The sequence below is a fragment of the Arachis hypogaea genome, chromosome 11 (assembly GCF_003086295.3).
Source record: "Arachis hypogaea cultivar Tifrunner chromosome 11, arahy.Tifrunner.gnm2.J5K5, whole genome shotgun sequence".
NCBI classification, from domain to species: domain Eukaryota; kingdom Viridiplantae; phylum Streptophyta; class Magnoliopsida; order Fabales; family Fabaceae; genus Arachis; species Arachis hypogaea.
In genome coordinates this window covers 109,349,644-109,356,227 of record NC_092046.1, presented here as the reverse complement: position 1 = coordinate 109,356,227, position 6,584 = coordinate 109,349,644, and the positions used below count along the sequence as shown (strand labels likewise).

At 41.2% G+C, this 6,584-nt stretch overlaps 1 non-coding gene across 1 annotated transcript; it reads right to left on the bottom strand.

The window, feature by feature from the left end:
* Nucleotides 1-3,860: 3,860 nt before the first annotated feature.
* Nucleotides 3,861-3,967, bottom strand: LOC112725524 (small nucleolar RNA R71). The gene has a single exon (XR_003164627.1). It is a non-coding gene; the product is annotated as a small nucleolar RNA R71 (small nucleolar RNA).
* Nucleotides 3,968-6,584: the final 2,617 nt, after the last annotated feature.

The following is a 6,584-nucleotide window of genomic DNA, read 5'->3' as shown; positions in this document are numbered from 1 at the left end:
TAGAGATGCTTTTCGTTCCTCTGAACCTCTGCTTTCCTGCTGTCTTCATCCAATCAGTCTTATTCCTTTCCATGGCTGGCTTTATGTGATACATCACCATTGTCAATGGCTACTTTCGGTCTTCTCTCGGGAAAATGATCCGAATACCCTGTCACGGCATGGCTAATCGTCTGGAGGCATCACCCTTGTCAATGGCTTCATCTTATCCTCTCAGTGAAAATGGTCAACGCACCCTGTCACAGCACGGCTATTCATCTGTCGGTTCTCGATCATGCTGGAATAGGATTTACTATCCTTTTGCATCTGTCACTACGCCCAGCAATCGCGAGTTTGGAGCTCGTCACAATCATTCATTCATTGAATCCTACTCGGAATACCACAGACAAGGTTTAGACCTTCCGGATTCTCTTGAATGCCGCCATCATTCTAGCTTACACCACAAAGATTCCGATTAAGAGATCTAAGAGATACTCATTCAGTCGAAGGTAGAACGGAAGTGGTTGTCAGGCACGCGTTCATATGGAATGATGATGATTGTCACGTTCATCACATTCAGGTTGAAGAGCGAATGAATATCTTAGAAGCGAAATAAGATGAATTGAATAGAAAACAGTAGTACTTTGCATTAATCTTTGAGGAACAGCAGAGCTCCACACCTTAATCTATGGAGTGTAGAAACTCTACCGTTGAAAATACATAAGTGATAATGGAGTTCATTGGTCTCGGCCCCAGAGGGGAACCAGAGTAACCAAGACTACTCTGATCCGAAGATAAAACTCAGGATGTCTAATACAATAGTAAAATGTCCTATTTATAATAAACTAGCTACTAGGGTTTACAGAAGTAAGTAATTGATGCATAAATCCACTTCCGGGGCCCACTTGGTGTGTGCTTGGGCTGAGCTTCAGTGTTGCACGTGTAGAGGTCCTTCTTGGAGTTGAACGCCAGCATTTGTGCCAGTTTGGGCGTTCAACTCTGGTTTTGGATCCTTTTCTGGCGCTGGACGCCAGATTTGGGCAGAGAGCTGGCGTTGAACGTCAGTTTTCGTCGTCTAAACTTAGACAAAGTATGGACTATTATACATTGCTGGAAAGCCCTGGATGTCTACTTTCTAACGCAATTGAAAGCGCGCCATTTTGAGTTCTATAGCTCCAGCAAATCCACTTTGAGTGCAGGGAGGTCAGAATCCAACAGCATCAGCAATCCTTCTTCAACCTCTGAATTTGATTTTTGCTCAAGTCCCTCAATTTCAGTCAGAAAATACCTGAAATCACAGAAAAACACACAAACTCATAGTAAAGTCCAGAAATGTGAATTTAACATAAAAACTAGTGAAAACATCCCTAAAAGTAAGTAAATCCTACTAAAAACATACTAAAAACAATGTCAAAAAGCGTATAAATTATCCGCTCATCAGCCAATGTTAGTGACACTCACTTTTGTCACTAGCGTTGGAGATGGAAATTACCACCACGTTAGTGGTCACGTTAGCGCAATTAACGTGAGGCACTAACATGGGAAGAAGGGGCGTTTGGAGCGTTAGTGACAAAGGTAAGTGTCACTAACATTCTCGAAGCTTAGGCATGCCCACGTTTAGGGTCACGTTAGTTATACTAACGTGAACTCTAACATGGGAAAAAAAAGGCAATAAGCAACGTTATTGGAAAAGGTGAATGCCAATAATGTTTGCGAAGGAGAAAGAGGCAACGTTAGTGGTCACGTTAGTGCCACTAACGTTGAAGTTAACGTGAATCGTTTTTGGCTTGGAATGTTAGTGAAAAAGGTGATCGTCACTAACATTTTCGAATCCAAATTTTCACTTAACGTTAACACCACTAACGTCCTAACTAACGCCCATGCCTAACTCACACTTTTTCTGCAAGCAAAGCTGAGCCCACTGAAGACTATAACTGCTTCAACTCAAGATCAAAGGCCCATATCCAGGACTTGAAGATCCAACTAGAAGATCAGAAGAGTAGTATATATAGGAGTAGTTTTGAACTTGTAGGGAGCTTTTTGGGCATTTTGGAGAACTACACTCTGTATATTTTACTTTCTCTTCAACTTCTAGTTTGATTTTTCAGAATGTACTTTTCATTTATGCTTTCCATTCCCAGAGCTATGAACAACTAAACCCCTTTCATTGGGTTAGGGAGCTCTGTTGTAATTTGATGGATCAATAATAGTTTTCATTATTCTTCTTCTTTCTTTTCTCTTGATTTTACTAGAAAGGTTTCAATCTTCATCCAATTGGGTAGTTGTCTTGGAAAAGAAGCTATTCATACTTGGATCTCTTCGGAACCTTGGAAGAGGAATGAAGAGATCATGCTAGAAATGCTTTCTCATGTTGGACCAAATTGGGGTTTGGATGGATATAGTGACATATAATCCTATCAACACTTTGATTTGGGAATACATGTGGTATAATCAGTGACCATACTTCATCTCTTCTCATGAGCAATTAGACCAAGGAATTGGCTATTGATCAAGATTTGAGAGATTGAATTACCAAGGAATTGGAATCCAATCACTTAAGATTGCCAAGGAGATCAATGAATGCATTGATTGAGGAAGAGATGAGAATGACCTTGATCCAGAGAATACAACATCTCCTGAGCCCAATGAATTCCCCATTTCTGATCTTACCCATTCTCTTTACTTTCTGCCACTTAATTTTATGCTCATCCTCCCAATTCCTCATTTAAGATTCTGCAATTTACTTTCCGCCATTTACATTTTGTTCTTTATTTCCAGCATTTACATTTTCTGTTATTTACCTTCTCGCCATTTAATTTCCTGAAAATCTCAACTCAAATTCTGCTTAGCTCAACTAGAACATTCCTCTAATTAAAGTTGCTTGACCAATCAATCCCTGTGGGAGTCGACCTCACTCTATTGTGAGTTTTTACTTGACGACAATTCAGTATACTTGCCGAAGGAAATTTGTTAAGAGACAACTTTCTGTGCATCAAGTTTATGCCGCCGTTGCCGGGGATTGATTTTGTATCAACAATGATTAAATTGGTGCATAACTAGATTGAGCATTTTTCTTTTGTTTGATTTAATTTCATTTGAGTGATTTATTTTCAGTTTTAGTTATTTTCTTCCCTTTACCCCTTACCCGTTTGTGGTGTTATCTTCATTCTTTTTACAATTCAGTTCACTAACCCACTAACTGTTTGATACATTGCATCACTCACCCTAATAGCATTCCTAACAAGAGTAAACTCCATTCAATTTCTCTCTTGTTTTCTTTTTGCCTTGTTGGTTGTATCACAGGTAGAAGAAGCGGGGCTTCAACTTCCTTTGATTCTGAACCTGAGAGGACCCTCCTTAGATTAAGGAGGGAAGCAGGAGGAAAGAGAATCGTTAGTGCTGAGGAAGAGGAGGAGTAATTTGAACCAGACATGGATGAGAATATAGAGAACCATCATGAAGAAGAGGCTCACAACCATGGCAGAGAAGGTCCAGTGCATCATGCTGGACAAGAGAGAAGAGTTTTAGGCTCTTATATAAATCCAAACCCAGGAAACTGTGGAAGTAGCATCCAAAAGCCAACCATACATGCCAATAACTTTGAACTAAAGCCACAGCTCATCACCCTTGTTCAGAACAACTGTTCATTCGGTGGAAGTGTCCAAGAAGACCCCAATCAACATCTAACCACCTTCCTGAGGATATGTGATACTGTGAACTCTAATGGTGTTCATCCTGACACCTATAAATTACTTTTGTTCCCCTTTTCACTCAAGAACAAAGCATCTAAATGGCTGGAATCTTTCCCGAAGGAGAGTTTAACAACTTGGGAAGATGTGGTGAACAAATTCTTGGCGAGATTCTATCCTTTTCAAAGAATCAATAGGTTGAGAGCTGAGGTACAAACCTTCAGACAACAAGATGGTGAAACTCTCTATGAATCATGGGAGAGGTTTAAGGACTTGACAAGAAGGTGCCCGCCAGATATGTTCAATGAATGGGTGCAGTTGCATATTTTCTATGAGGGTCTTTCTTACGAATCAAAGAAGGCAGTAGACCACTCAAACAGGGGATCTCTGAACAAGAAGAAGACCATTGAAGAAGCCATAGATGTCATTGAGAATGTAATCGAGAATGACTACTTCTATGCTTCTGAAAGAGGCAATACTAGAGGAGTGATGGAGCTGAACAACGTGGATGCACTGCTGGCTCAGAACAAGTTGATCACCAAATAGTTGGCTGATCTTACCAAGAAGATGGAAAGGAACCAAGTAGCAACAATCACCACCTCATCAGTAGCTCAAGAAGGAGTAAATGCAGAGGCAGAGGGTGATCAGAAATAAGCCAACTACATTGGGAACTCACCTAGGCAGACCAATGATCCATACTCCAAAACTTATAATCCTGGTTGGAGGAACCACCCAAACTTTGGGTGGGGAAATCAACAAGATCAAGGCCAAGATCAGAGACGTCACAACCCCAACAACAATGCAGCTCACCAACATTTCACATAGAGAACATATCAGCACCCACCTAACAATACCTCTCAACAGCCATATCAAAACCAAAATGGCCCTTCTCATCCCTCTAATCTCAACTCACCATCGTCCGAAGATCGACTCTCAAGGATTAAGACTCTACTTGAACGTATATGCAAAGAAGTTCAAGACTGTAAAATGTTTCGAGAGGAAGTGCGATCCAATATGCAAAATCAAGATGCTACCATCAAGAAACTTATTTAAGCAAATTCCTGGCCATAACCTTTGCAGCAACACTGATTCACACCCAAGGGAGGAGTGTCAGGCTATCACCCTCAGAAGTGGAAAGAAATTGAAGGAGACCTCCAAGAAACCACAAGAGAAGGACTCAAATGAAAAGGAAGAGGGACAATATGAAGTTCAAGTTCCCACTTCCAATTCACATCAAAAAGGGGAAGTGATAAAGCCATACATTCCAAAAGTCCCATACCCTCAGCAATTGAAAAGGAAGGAGGATGACAGCCAGTTCTCAAGATTTTTAGAAATCTTTAAGAAACTACAGATTAACATACTCTTTGCTGAAGCAATAGAGCAAATGCCGCTCTATGCCAAGTTCTTGAAGGAATTGATGACCAAGAAGAGAAGCTGGAAGAACAACGAGACTGTGATACCAACCGAAGAATGTAGTGCCATCATTCAGCACAAACTATCCCAGAAATTGAAGGATCCTAGGAGCTTCCAGATTCCTTGTATTATAGGGGAAATCACAGTGGAAAAGGCCCTATGTGATTTAGAAGCCAGCATAAATCTGATGTCCGTAGCTATGATGAGAAAAATGAGGATTGAGGAGACCAAGCCAACAAAAATGGCCCTACAACTGGTAGACTGATCATTCAAGTTTCCTCACGGCATAGTAGAAGACTTGCTGGTGAAGGTAGGAGATTTTATCTTCCCAGCAGACTTTGTAGTGTTGGATATGAAGGAAGGAGCCAAGGATTCTATCATCCTGGGAAGACCATTCTTAGCCACGGCTGGAGCTATCATTGATGTCCAAAAAGGTGAACTTACCCTGAGATTACACAATGAGAAGATGATATTCAATGTGTTCAAGGCCATGAGTTACCCATAATAACCATTGGGAGAATGTATGAGGTTGGATTCACTGGAAGATGCAGTACAAGAGACTTTTGAAGAAGAAGAACTTGAGGGGTTAATAGAAGAGGAATCAGCATCAAGTGAAGAGGCTGCAATAACGGAGGTTCATGTTCAGGGCACACTAGAGAAGGAGAATGAAAGAAAAGAAGCACCCAAACTTGAACTCAAAGCACTGCCGCCCACTCTCAAATATGCATATTTAGGAGAGAATGAAAGTTACCCAGTGATCATAAACTCAGCCCTCAGCCAAGAACAAGAGGAAGAACTACTCCAAGTATTACAAAAGCATAAGGATGCCATTGGATGGACCCTCGGTGACCTGAAGAGAATCAGTTTGGCCATATGCATGCATAAGATACTGTTGGAAGTTAATGCCAAACCCTCCATCCAACCCCAAAGGAGGCTAAATCCAGTCATGAAAGAAGTGGTACAGAAGGAAGTCATGAAGCTGTGGCAAGGAAGGGTAATCTACCCAATTTCGGATAGTCCACAGGTCAGCCCTGTCCAAGTGGTCCCCAAGAAAGGAGGAATCACTGTAGTACCTAATGAGAGAAACGAACTCATCCCTACAAGAACGGTCACAGGATGGAGGATGTGCATTGACTACAGAAAACTCAATGAAGCTACAAGAAAAGATCACTTCCCACTCCCCTTCATGGATCAGATGTTGGAAAGACTTGCAGGACACGCCTATTACAGTTTTCTAGATGGTTACTCAGGATATAATCAAATAGTGGTTGATCCGAGAGACCAGGAGAAAATGTCATTTACTTGCCCATATGGAGTGTTTGCATACAGGCGAATGCCATTTGGGCTATGTAATGCTCCTGCAACGTTTCAACGCTGCATGCTTTCTATCTTTTCAAATATGATAGAAAAATTCATTGAAGTCTTTATGGATGACTTTTCAGTATTCGGGGATTCCTTCCCTTATTGCCTAAATCACCTTGCCCTGGTGTTAAAAAGATGCCAAGA